Source organism: Cupressus sempervirens, chromosome 6 (assembly GCF_028749045.1).
Source record: "Cupressus sempervirens isolate cs-2001-9-10 chromosome 6, ASM2874904v1, whole genome shotgun sequence".
Taxonomy (NCBI): domain Eukaryota; kingdom Viridiplantae; phylum Streptophyta; class Pinopsida; order Cupressales; family Cupressaceae; genus Cupressus; species Cupressus sempervirens.
Genome location: NC_143123.1, coordinates 345,262,268 through 345,277,031, shown reverse-complemented (window position 1 = coordinate 345,277,031; position 14,764 = coordinate 345,262,268). Strand labels below are relative to the sequence as shown.

The 14,764-nt window shown below is 36.2% G+C and overlaps 1 pseudogene; it reads right to left on the bottom strand.

The window, feature by feature from the left end:
• Positions 1-7,013: 7,013 nt before the first annotated feature.
• LOC149552544 (putative cellulose synthase-like protein H3) lies at positions 7,014-14,715 on the bottom strand (annotated as a pseudogene).
• Positions 14,716-14,764: the final 49 nt, after the last annotated feature.

Genomic DNA, 14,764 nt, shown 5'->3' with positions numbered 1-14,764 from the left:
TTGTGAAGGATATGTAGGAGAAAGTTGGAATTTTGGGATATAGGGACCCAAAATGGATGAAGGAGATGATAGAGTTGGGATGGCGGATTTGGGTGTATAAGGACCCAAAATGGATTTGGAAAATGGAGGTTGAGAGAATTTATGAAGGAGGGAGACTTTTGGATTAGCATTGGATGTCATTTGGAATCTTTCTTTGAGATTCATTACTACATTAAGTAGCTTTGGTATCCACATAACTTTTGCACTTTTGATTTTTAGTCTTTGTGGCTTTTTGATTGTATTTTGGATCTGATTTTTCTTTTCTTGGACATGTCGCTTAGATGGGACATGTTGATCCTTACACTTTTGTGTATTTTCGACTTTGTTTTCTTTTTCTTTGGCATCCAATTTGCTTCCATTTGCCATGGTATGGGTGTATGAAGGTAAAGAAGATGGAGAATTTATGGAAGGTGAACGTTGGAAGGAAGTCAAGGACATGCGCCTTTGTTGATCTTTATGAGGGGATAATTTGGAAAACGTGGATAAGGTGGGAGGATGTATATAAGGACCTAATATGGAAGGAAGGGAAGAAGAGTTTGACAATGGAACATAAGGACCTAGAATGGATGGACTATAAGAACCTAGAATGGATGGACTATAAGGACCTAAAATGGACTTGGAAGATGAAGGAGGAGAAGTTTTAGGTGTGGAAGGAAGAGTTTTGGAATTGGCAAAAGTGGAAGGTGTACCAACATCTTGAGGAATTTTTTTTTTAAGGGGATACTTAGTATTCTAAATGCAAGATGTGAGTCTAGGTGTATGGGGTTCATGAGGAGATTGGATAGGTGTGATGGGATCATGTGAAGGAGTAGGGTTATGAGGGGGATCATGAGGAATAATAGGATCATGAGATGGAGAAGGATCGTGAAATATGGATGAAGGGGTGTATTGATCTTGACTTGGAAGAGGATCATTGAGTGGAACGAGTGGATTGTGAGATGGAATAGTTTCATGAGATGGAATGGAGGGAGTGGAACTATGAGATGGAGTACTTTGATCTTGACATGAAATAATATCATATAGCTCAAGGAGTGGATCATGAAATGGAATAGAATCATATGAGGACGTGGAAGGAATGGAATCATGTGGTGAAAGAAGATCATATAGCATGGTAAGTGGATCATCATATGTGGGTGTGAAGGAAATGGAATCATGAGATGGAGTAATTTGATCTTGACATGGAGGAGTATTAGTGAATGGAGTGGAAGAAACTTTTTCATGAAGGGGAATATCTATGGATGGTAATGCTGGAGACAGAATGGAATCAGTAATGTGCGTGGTAGGTGTAATGTCTTGATCTTGATTAGGAGGGGAATCAGAAGATGGACTAGGAGGGATGGATGAATCTTGAGGGATAGTGGAATGATGGGATGGAGAAGTGCTTAGATCTAGAGGAGAAACATCATGCTTTGAAGGAAGGTCTTGAGATGGAACTGGAGGTATGGCTTTGGGTGATTGGTTCACATTATGCTGAATTTTCAATCTAGCCAAAAGTGATGTGAAATACCTCTGATGAGGTGGAGATGACATTGTTGGAGGCTTAGGAGATGATGTTGTTGGAGTATTAGGGGATGATGTAGTTGGAGGACTAGAGGGTAATGTTATTATAGGATTAGGATTTTGTGGAGGTGGAATTATGGATAAAGGATTTGAATTAGCTTCATAGTAAGGGGAATTACATGGAGGATTAGGATTGGATGGGACATGAGAACTAATGCCTTTGAGATATGAGAGACAATTCTTCATTTCCTCCATTTTCTTGGCAAGGGTTTTTACGTCTGAGGCATTGTGTGGGCCATGAATGGAATTATATGGAGGGATATGAGAGCTAGAAAATGAAGGACACATAGTAAAGAAAATGACCTTTTCCTACAGACTTATTTTGTCCAAGAGTGTTTTCTTTAGTTCCTCAATTTCTATGGCGAGGTCATTTATGATGGAGGAATTGTATTGGCTATGGATGGAATTATCTACAGATGAAGGATAAGGAGATGGATTTCCCTTGTCAAAGGTAGGAGAATGGTGAACATGAGATAGATTAGAATTGAAGTGTTAAGAAGGAATTTGATATGGAGGAAATACGAGACCATGTTGTCGTGCAATATTTTCAATCATTGAAAGAAGCGGATTTGAATCCATGGATGCAAAATGAAAAGTGATGAAAAGATTTAAACTTGGAATTAGGAGCTTTGTGCTGATTGGACTTTTGATTTGATTTAATTTGAAATTGATTGAATTTGAATTGATTTGGTTTGGATTTGGATTGGATGAGGGTTCGACTTGACTTGATAAGAACCCTATGGTAGTGTAAACAAAGTGAATGTTTGATTTGAATGAAAGTCCAATGATAAGACAATGCTCCTATGTCCGAAGTAGAATATGTGATGTCAAATTGAAATAGAAGAAGACGTGAATGAAGTTTTTGAAAGATTGATTATGACTTGGATGATTGAATTTGACAAGGTATTGGATTAGAAGAATGCTGATTTGAAGGACCGAATTAAGAATGCATGATGAGCCTGACTAGGGAAATTGAATATGAATAATGATGAATCATGAGTATGAAGATTAGGAATGTGATTGAATGACAAGGAAATAATTTAGATACATAAAGAAGATGAAGATGTCAAGCAACGTTTTGAATGATGAAGGTAAGATGTGTAAGAGGGAACGGTGTCTTGGATGGAAGGAATATATGACGTGAAATGATTTGGAATGATGATTAAGAAGAGGTGTTTTTGAAATGTTTTTGATTTTTTTGGATTTTTGAACTTTTATGATTAAATTTTTTTTTTTTATATATAAATTTTTACACGTAAAAGAAATATGAATAGATTCAAGGCTGTGAAAATTCTCATTCATATCACAATCTCGCTCTGAGCATTTGCTTTTTAAAGCGACAAGACGACATCGAAAATGGCGTCGAGTAGAGTAGGGCAGGCAGATGCATTGTTTTCGCTTTGCAAATTAAAGAAATGCGAAAAGATTCAAAGGCTTATGTAACTCCTGTTTCAAATCATTCTTTTCACTTTGCAAACAGATCCAAAGGCTTTGTAATTCTTGCTTCAAATCACAATCTGGATGCGTGCATTTGCCCCTTTCTAATTCACCGAGGCAAAAATGCATCGTTACATTGAAAAAGAGAATGAAAACAGGGCAGTGTGGGCGAAGTAGGAGGATTATTTAGGGAGAGATTCACTGAGAAGGGGGCGAGGAAGCGGTACTGCGGGAGAAATTTTTGAGAAGTGAAGGGTTGCGGAGAAGCGGGAGAGAGTAGGCCACAAGAGGAGCTCTCATGGGAGAAAGAGGAGGTGTTAATGGCGGTGTGTCCAAAGGCTGAACCAGCATCGATGGGGACGAAAGTGGAGTTGCAAAGGGAGTTATGTTTTACGATGAGAATCTGCCTCTGCACGAAGAGAAATTGTCCCACTCGTAGGTCGGATTTGAGATGTAGAAATTGTGGCGCTGCGAAGGAGAGGGAGTCGCTGGAGAAGCGGCAGCACCGGAAGGAGAGGGAACCGCTGGAGAAGCGGTGGCGCCGGAAGTAGGGGAGCCGCTGGGCTGGAGAGGTGGCGCGGGCCTATGCAATGAAATTTTTTTTTTTTTTTTTGAATTTTTTTAAATTTTTTTTTTTTAAAGATTTATATTTTAATAAACACACCCTCCTTATTATTATTATTATTTTTAATTGTTGTCTCCCCTCCCCATATGCAAAAAAGAAAATAACCCCCCTATCTCACTTTTTTTTTTAATAACCTAAATAGCATAAAGCAAATTGAAGAAAACCTACCCCAAGCCCCTATACATTTTTTTTTTCAACAAAGAAGAAAAAAAATAGGGTACTCACCTCATGCGCTCCAAAGATAGTGACTGACCTCGTGGCTTGATTAGACGCTCCTTACGCAAGTTAATCTCCAACCGCAAGCCTCCAACCTTAGCTTGAACCAATTTGAACCCGCGAAGTGGGTCCCACCGGGCGTGCCAAAATGTGTTGCATAAAATTGTAACCAAGATTATGCAAACCTCAAACTAGGAACATAACAATGGAGAGTATGTTCGGTATGCTCTTAGGAACACAATAATGGATGAATCTCTTGGATGTGTGAATGCAAATGGAAAATGTACCTAGACTAGAATGATGATACAATAATAAGAAATTCTAATGGACCTCTAATGACTCCTAACCCAGCCAGTATCAGGCCATTCTTCTCGTGTGTGAAATTCTTGAGACAAGATGTCTATTTAAAGTGGATGGAGAAAGCATCTAGAATGTGCTTAGAAACCACTAGGAGATAAGGATAGGGATTGACAACTAAGCACAGGAGATAAGGATAAGAATTGACAACTAAGCACCTTATCTCACATTCTAGATAGATGGATAAGACTGATGAGATGGTATGTGTGTGTAGAAGATTCCTATGGTGTAGACAACATGTGCTTAAAAGATGTGATGACAACTAATATAATGCACATACTCCTAGGCGGTTTGAATAAAGATTAAATTAAATAACATTTAATTTAATCAAGATCTAGAAGAATTAATGGGAATATGGAGGATTTTAAATAAATAAAATTTATTTAAAAAAGGAATATGTGGAGAATCATGTGTTAATTAAATTAACACATTAGAGCTAGGAGTATTTAAATTAAATTTAAATACTTAGGCAAAAATGAACTTATTTAATTAAATAAGTAGAGGAATGTGACTAGTATTAATTAGATTAATATAGTCATTTGGGACAATTTTTAGTGTATACAAACATATTGAGGAGGAAAGACAAATAAATCATATATATATATAATCAATTACATATTTGAAGAATTTAAATAGGAAAGGTTTCATAACCTAGAACTCATTCAATAAAGAGTGTACATGACCAATCTATGACCAAAATAAGCATGCACTAGTATTGTAATACTATATCAAAAAAATCATTAGTAGGCCACTATAGAATATAGAGGTTTAACTAGAAAAAATAAATTGGATAAGCACTATGTTATACATATCAAAATATATCTAGAACAACAACTTCATACTCTTGTCAACTCTCAATATCAAACTAGTGCTCAAAACAAATTACCTTAAATCATATCAGACTTGGGTGTGGATAATATTATCTATTACCTTCCTCTATCAACGTATAAGGTGTTCATTAACAAAGTCTAGTGTAAAGGAGTTAAAATTTGAATAAAACCAAGGGTACAAACTTGGGTGTGGATGATATTATCTATTACCTTCCTCTATCAATGTATAAGGTGTTCATTAATAAATTCTAGTGTAAAGAAGTTCATATTTGAATAAAACCAAGGGTGAACTAGCAAATTTCTATAACCATTTATATAATTTTATATAACCTTGAGAAATTATTGGTTGCTCACAACCTTGGATCCTTTTAGATCTTTTAGATTGAGGGCATAATTTAAGTTATTCTATAGAGGACATTACATAAGATGCATGTTACCAATTTCTTTTTGCATGTGAGGATGATCAAACTTAAATGTAGGAACAAAACTATGAGAAGTATCCCGCCATACCTAGCTATTCAATGTGTTCTTCACTATGATGTGGACTAGAGCCTAATACTCCATGATGCCTCTTCACTTGTCGCTATTAGTAGTTTTTCTATCGCTATCTTTTTTAGACATGATTCCTAAATTACATGATGGGTGTATACATTAACTTGTCTAGCTTTTATACAAAGTTGTTGATCTAAAATGAATTAATATTATACTATTGCAGGAAACTAAAGAAAAAAAGAGTCTCGGTATAGATCCACATTTATAATTTATATTAATAATATAGTATTAAGAGATAAAATACACCTATAAAGAGCCATGCATATAGTTTTAGCTTTTAACTAGACACTGAATTCCCAATAGACTGAATGCTTGTAGTATTCTTGAGAATAATAAGATAGCTACAAGTTATATTAGGTAGTTATCTCAAGAGTTCAAGTATATCTATACTACATCAATAATCATTAATAAAAAAAGGTCTTCTTAAGCATTGGGCTCCATGGGAATCTTCATATACCCAATAGAGATATTAGAAAAGTTCAATGAAACTCTAGGTAAAGTGTCTATAGTTATCGCATGTACATGCACTTCATAGAATAGGGAAATCAAACCTTAAGTCATAGGAGTATTATCTTTTCATTCAACATCCCTGCAAGCATCCCAATTTAGAATAAGGAAAGGGGAAGGGTTTTAGATTTAGATCATATTGTACTTTACAGGGAGTATGTTTGAACACGAGACTTAAGAGATACACCAATTATTAAGTAATCAAATAATAGTAAAGTGCAAGTGTTTACCATCTCTCTTTGAGAAGTCACCTCCTTGTAATTGAATAGAAAAAGAAATATAGTAAGTTATAAAAAAAAATCCTTAAAAGCTATATGACATTACTTCACAATTAACATAATACTCAAAGAAAACAACTTATCATCTCAAATTTACATTTTAAAGTGTTGACATTTTATATATTGAAAGTAGCAAAATATTTTAGCATCGATACAAAAAAAGAAGAGAAGCTATTTATATTTTAAAATAAAAAATCATGTCAAGCATATCAAGGAATTCCTACAAGAGACCTACACAAGTAACACAAAAACCAATATTGCATGTCTACCATTGAGAAAGGAACTGCAAAAATGTCCACAAGGGGGAAAATGACAATCAATTGTAATTTTTGCACACAACATACTTATCAAGTACCTAGAACCTTTCCAACTTAAATTTGAATTATAAATATTATCGTTTTCTAATTGTTCTTATTCAAAGAATTCAGTGGACCACAAATATATATTAAAAAATGGTACAAAACTATAGACATATTGTTAATGGAAGAAGAGTTGCTCACTAGAAAGGATGAAAGATAAATCATTCCGTAGTAGAAGAATATTTCTAGGAAGATTCATACAATTTAAATAAGTGAGATTGATAGATAGGAAAAACACCCTATCCAGTGTAGCCTACATGAAAACAACCAAAGCACAAGATTTTATGATAGCACTCCAAGGAATGCCTCTCTTTCCCTTTCTAACCAATTCTTTCACAAACAACCAGAGATTTATGACTACCCAAACACTGAACAAATAATTGCAAACAAACTCTCTTTAATCTCACCGACACTGCCCACAATTGAAACAATGCTCCAATCAAGGCTTGCTAAGTTTAATAATAATATTTTAGTTGGTATGATAAAAAATGTAGAGGAATCAAATGTAAAATCACCCTCATCACCATTCTCTTCTTCCTTTGACTCCCTTGGAGTTGCAACAAATTAGACAATCCCAACAATTTCACTGCAACATCAAATAGTGTAATTAACCATGAAGATGTGCACACAATGAGACACATGAATTGGTTATTCCACCACTCTCTCACACAATACCCAAGAAGAATGTACTACACAAGTTGATATCCATAGATTGAAAGGAAGAGTGCTAGTGCAATTGGAAAAGAAACCTCTGTAATCTGCATTAGCAGTAAAGCTAGTGTTAAAAAATGAAAATTATGGTATAGAAATTTGTAAATAAAAATGAGTTCATCTTTTTGATATAGTTTAAGCAACACATTCTAAGATTTTACTTGCTCAAGTGGTTCATCACCCATATTTATGATATAATTTAAGCAATGCATTGTATGATTTGACTTGTTTAGATGGTTCATCTAAAATCACATAGATTCATTTACTAATATGATTAAAGATGCACCAACTCAAGGAATCAAATGGGCAGCTCAAACATCACACACTAAGGTCTAATTGTTAAACAATCAAAATTGACTTCCTTTTTTAAAACTTATCTTTTCCTAAAGATGATCTAAATCAAAACACATAATATATTGTTCAGGCGATAACCATATCATGAGACCAGTCGCTAATAGGTTAATAGTGTGTTTCAATTTGGACAGATAAGATGATATTAATATAAAATAAAATTTAACTAACCTTGGGCAGGAATGATGTATGATATAGCAGACTCATGGTAGGAAGTAAGGCATAGCAAATAACTGGTACTGACCAAACAACCCATAGGCAGAAATAAACATAAAACATCCTTTACCTCAGGCTAATTGTTGGTGTAAATAAGTATTTACTTATTACACTTAAGTTTACTTAGGTTAAAGCATTATTTTATTTGTGAGACACTTAGGAGTATGTGCACTCTTGTGAGTTTTCATGATGACATCATAGGGGTCCGCACCTCTTTTAAGAACATGTTGTCTACAACACAAGAATCTTCTACACACATATGACACTTTGTCATTCTTATCCATTCATCTAGAATGTTGGAGAAGGTGCTTAGTTGTCTTATCTTCTGGTTGTTTCTAGAGACATTCTAGGTGCTTCCTAAGAGGCCTTTTTATACAGGCACTCCTAGTGTACTCTTAATCATGGCATATTGAATACATTGTCATTCTGATCATACTCTCTCTCTCTCTCTCTCTCTCTCTCTCTCTCTCTCTCTCTCTCTCTCTCTCTCTCTCTCTCTCTCTCTCTCTCTCTCTCTCTCTCTCTCTTGCATCTACTGTGAGCTTGTGTATGAGTTCTTAGTTCCTAGGTGAATTTTTCCCTTAGGCACATTCTTACATGGTATCAGAGCTTGGAGACTTTCTCATCACATAGCCATTCGAGACCACACTTGCTTCATCACCTCAGCCTGAATCCAGAGTGCTGCAGAAATTGGGAACATCTAGAGCTAGATCTGACCTTGCCATTGTGTCTAGAACACTAAACTGGTGAAAATCAACTATAAACACGCCTACTTTGGCACAAAGTCGACCGTGAGGCAATTTTTTTTTTCAAATCGGAACCCGGAGGCCCCGATTTGCAATTAGGGTATGGTCATTATTTTCAAATCTATAATCCAATTTTAATTCGAATCTATATTTTCTCTATATTTCTATTATATTTCTGTACGAATTTTTGAAATTTATTTATCGATAGAGAATTTTATTTTAGCAGACCTGGGCAGTGACACCCTAGATCTGCCATTTTTGGAGGGTATTTTCATTTGTTCACAGGGCATATTCAATTTAAATCTGTGGCCATACCATTGTCACAAAGGGTAGTGGTTACAAATCTAGCATAGTATTTTAACCGACGCTCAACCCTTCTTGGCCAAGGCACAAATTCGGTGGTGCCAGCACACGATCTCCCGACAAGCTATTTATTTTATCGCACGTGAGTTCAAGCTTTTATAAAGTGCACAAAACTCACCCACATCACATGTGGGATAACACTTGGTGACTCCGACGACATATTCTCTCTGGCGACGACTGGCTTTTTTCAGCCACCCAGTTTGTTTTCCTGCCCGTTTAATCTCCCATCCATAGATGACAGTTGTCAGCAACCCATTTGACACACAGCTTTTTTGGTGCCCAATAAAGTTTCTCCATGACAACTCCTACCCACGCAGTGACACATGGCCATATTCAAAGTTTTCCATGCTGACCTCCACATAGACCAATCCATAAGTGCCATGTGTCCCTATTGACACTAGGACTCTGTACATTTAGCAGACAAGTCATCCTCGACACGCAAGCAGATTCTGGGACTACCACATCACTCATGGAACCTAGATGATCTTTCCACATCATCATATGGCACAGACACATATTCATCCGTGCAGTACAGATGACCAACTCAATGTGCCACATCAGCCTAGGGCGTTGATTTTTTGCTAACGTCAGCATAACACTATCTTAAAATTGACGACCATTTGACCATCATTCTTAGGAATTTTATAACTATAGAGATGACCATTTGATCATCAAATTTAGACTTGCAATTTTTCCTCCAGACCCCTCTTTAGATTGCTTTTTAGTTTAGCAGCTTGACTTTGCAAGTTCATATCTCTGACATCTGGATTCTGATTTAGGTGCAATTTTTTTCAAATTGGGTAGAATTTCTTGAGTTTTTTAGTGGTAGTGTTGTTTTCTAGTTTTGTACATAGATTTTGCAAAAATTGCATTTTTTGGCAACTATAACTACATAATCCTATGTTTTGCAACTTCAGAAGCTCCGTACAGGCACATTTATTCACTTTTTCAAGTTCCATTTTTTTTGAAAGTGTGTATTTTTCATCTACTTTCTAGATTTGAAGTCAGATTCTAGGGTTGTGTGGACCAATTCAGATTCTAGGGTTGTGTGGATCAATTTCTCACTTTTTGAATTAGGCCTTCTTTGGAATTGTAAAGCTTTTCAGAATTGTTGTAAATCTAAGCTACAGTGCTTAAGTGACAGATTTCGGCCTCATAAGGCAGTTGTAAAAGAAAAATAAAAAATTCCACTTTGTTCAATTTGACAAGTGGCCCATTGTAAATGCACTACTTATAAAGTGCCAAAGCATCTTTTTTGAGGGGGTCTTTTGATTGAGTGAAAAGGGGGGGTGTGTATTGTGTTTCTTGTGTCTCTCTATTGTGCTCTTTTCATTTCTGTATCATGGGTTTTAAATGTCCTCCTCTAACTTCACACAACTATTCTACATGGAAAGATATTGCATGGAGTAGATTAATGGAAAAAGGATATAGTCTTTATGTTGATGGTACAATTACCAAACCTACTAATGCTAAAGAAATCATTGATTGGCAAATTCAAGACCAACAAGCTTTAGGTGTTGTCAGGAGTTGTGTACATGGGGATCTTCTCTTTCACATTAAAAAATGTTCAAATTCTAAAGAAGCTTGGGATAAACTTGAACAGTTGTATGGTAAGGTAGATGAAGAAAAGGGATTTTAGATTGAGGATGATCTACTTCTCTTGGATCCTAAAAATTATGACACAATTCAGGATTACATCATCAAAGTCAATGAGTATAGGGCGCTTCTTAAAGATTGTGGAAATCCCATGAAGGATGACAAGTTGATTCATCATATCCTGAAGAGGCTACCTTCTGAGCACGCCAACTTTGTTTCAAGTTTTAATACTCACAGGTTGACCATGGGATCTGCTTACCAGAAGCCTTCCTTTGATGGATTTGCAGACATGTTGATTGTTGAACAATCTCACTTGGTGGATTTTGGACTTCTCCAGTCATCAAAGACCAAAGCCTTGGTGGCTAGTGATGATCACAAATCAATTCAAGGGGGGAAAAGAAACAAGAAGAAGAAGCAATGGAAGTAGAAAACACAATCTGAGACACAACAATCCTCCTCTCAACAAGGAAGTTCTTCTTCAAACAAGAAGGGAAGTAATGACAAGGAAGACAAATTCTTTTGTGCATACTGCAAAAAGCCAAATCATGACGAGCATCATTGCAAGACAAAAAGAATCGATGAGTTAGAAAACCTACTCAAGAAGAACAAGATTCAAGTGCCAGGTACTTCCAAGGATTCAACTCCAACCTCTTCAAAGGGTAAAGGTCAAGCACTTATGGACACAAATTCTTCTTTGGAATGGATACTTGACCCAGGTGCCTCCTATCATATGGGTTCTTCGAAGGACTGACTTTTCTTCATTGAAGCAGTCAAAGGTACCATAAATCTTCATGGGAGATGATGCTAAGATGGAAGTTGAAGGGAAAGGACACGTGGAAATGGAAAATGGGGAATTAAAAGATGTTCTCTATGTTCCAAATCTAAGCTCCAATCTCCTATCAGTTTACCAAATCACTCACCTTGGACATGATCATAAGGTTGAGTTCCTTCCAGATTTAGTGATGGTGCAAAGTCTCAAAAATGATTCATTGGTTGCAATGGGGAAAGTCAATGATGACAAGAGGTTATACTCCTTCTCCCACTTTGTTCTTAAGAGTCCTTCTCAAGCCTTGTTGACTCACTCTACTTCAAACATCAACTTATGGCATGAGCAATTTGGTCACCTTGAATTCCGCTCTCTTCAACAACTTTTCTCAAAACACATGGTCAAAGGTCTACCTAATATCAAATGTTCTAAGGGAGAGTGTTTATCTTGTTTAGTGGATATGAATCTCAAGGAGAAGTATGATAAAAGGAAGTCTTCTCGAGCTCCAATTGTTCTTCAGCTAGTTCACATGGTATTAGCAGAACCCTTCGCAGTGACTTCAGTTAGCCAAGGCTACTACATACTCACATTTGTTTATGACTTTTCTAGATTCACTTGGATCTTCTTCCTTCATCATAAGAGTGAATTGGTTCATAAGATTCAAGATTTCAAGACTCATGTTAAACACAAGTTAAGAAAATCCATCAAGGTACTAAGGGTGGACAATGAGAACATATATGTTGATAGAAGACTTAAGAACTTTTGCAAAATTGAGGGGATTGATCTTCAAAATTCACCATCATTCAGTCTGCACAAGAAAGATATTGCAACTATGAGGATTATGACTCTCAAGACCATGGCAAGTTGCTTGATCAAGGCCAAGTCTCTTGATCCTACATTAGAAGTTGAAACCATTAGCAGTGCTACTCACATACTTAATAGGTCTCCTCATCTAGCCTTAGATGGAAAGACTCCTTTTGAGGTATGGTGTGGAAAAAAAGTAGTTGTGAGTCACCTTAGAGTCTTGGGTTGCCCAGCATGGGAAAACCTTTCTTCCAGGATTTGTAAGGCACTGACACCTAGGTCTTGTACCTTCATCGATTATGAAGACAATGTGAAGGCTTATAGATTGATGGATCTAGAGACACAAGATTTTTATGGAGAAGGATGTTCACTTTGAGGAAAGTTCTCCTAGCTTGTCCTCTAATCCTCTCCACACATCATACACAGTGGAAATTGATAGTGACACCAACTATAGTGCTTCAACAGGTTCATACATGTAGGGTTCTGTTGACATTTGCAGTGAGAGGTCACATCAATATTCCAGTCCACATGCTTACATTGCCACAATGAAAGGTCCAACACAATATGGTACATCTCATCTTCTAGCTATAGCTTCAGTTGATTTGGGAGATAGACTTGAGGGCTTACATCTTCTCATTGATGAAGGTGATCCTTCTATAGTTGTTGCGAGGGCTCACTCTAACCCTCATGTCCATTCTCTACATGATCAATCTTTATAGGTTGGCATAATTGTGGATCCTTACGAACAAAAATTAGTCGAGGTCTCTTTGTCATTTGAGGAGACAAATGGTTTAGTGGAATAGGTTCAACAAACATCCTTGATAGATCTGCATTCATTCTTTTCAACACAGTTGGAAGGGGTGAACATCAACATCAGTATAGGGATACTTGAGTAGGTTTTAGGGCCAGTACACATATTCAAGAGTGTACCTTTTCCTTTTTTTCTTCCTAAGGGGAGGAACACCATTCTACATTCTTGGACCAACTTCTTCATTGGAGTAGCTTTCACTTGTCGACATTCTTCTTTTTTTTTTTTTTGGGGGGGGGGAGCCTATTCTGTCTCTCTTCCTTCTTTCATTCTCTTATGTATATATTGGATGTATGTCATAATGGGGGGGTCTTGATTACTCCATCCATCAATGCATCCTTATTTATCTCTCTTTTTGGGGGAGGGTTTTTCCCATGAGGTTTTCCCTCTTTCCCCGCTTTATGAGAGATTTGCATCTTCATTATGTACATGGGTACCTAATATGGCCTTGTAGCCGGGACCCATTATGCATCTCATCCTAGTTTCATAAGCTTAAGGGCATTCCCCTAAGTTGCACTTAAGGGGGGGTGTTGGTGTAAATAAGTATTTACTTATTACACTTACTTAAGTTTACTTATGTTAAAGCATTATTTATTTATTTTGCATTATTTTATTTGTGAGACACTTAGGAGTATGTGCAATCTTGTGAGTTGTCATGATGACATCATAGGGGTCTACACCTCTTTTAAGCACATGTTGTCTACAACATAGGAATCTTCTACACACATATGACACTTTGTCATTCTTATCCATTCATCTAGAATGTTGGATAAGGTGCTTAGTTGTCTTATCTTCTAGTTGTTTCTAGAGACATTCTAGGTGCTTTCTGAGAGGCCCTTTTATATAGGCACTCTAGTGTACTCTTAATCATGGCATATTGAATACATTGTCATTCTGATCATACTCTCTCTCTGGTCTACTATGTGCTTGTGTATGAGTTCTTAGTTCCTGGGTGAATTTTGCCCTTAAGAAAATTCTTACACTAATGCCTCTTCTAAGTACAATGAAAGGATAAAGTTTTCTTACAAATATTTCAAGTAGTCCTATTGCCCATCTCTTCTACTGAACAAGGGTATCTGGACTAGTGGTTGCTACACATCCCATGAAAATTGGTTCCTCTAGTTGGACACTAATGGAATGTCAACCTAGACTATAAATCTTCATTCCTATCATAACATTCTCAATTGTAGATCCACACATCCATCCCACTTGCAACCAGTCAAAAGTGAGTTAACATCTATGCTATAGAAGATTTTTATGGGTTGCATCAAATATCTAATATATAAGGTGATATGTAATTTTTTGTGTTTGGATTTGATTATGCATGTTTTTTTACCATCAATGTTTCAGATCACACTTCATGATCCATTATCAGAATGAGAGAATGCATTAAAAAGTGAAATATACAGACCAAGCCCAACCAAAGGGAAATAAAAAGAAAAAGAGGATTGGTTTGCATATTTCATTTTTCCATTCTTGCTTTCTCTTATCCTGATGATGGATTGAAAAGTGTGATCTAAAAAATTGATGCTAAAAAAACATACACAATCAAATCCAAAAACAAAAAATTACATTTCAAATGGATAATGGACATCTGATAAGATTAATATAAGATGATGGGCAATCTTTCAATAGAAATTATT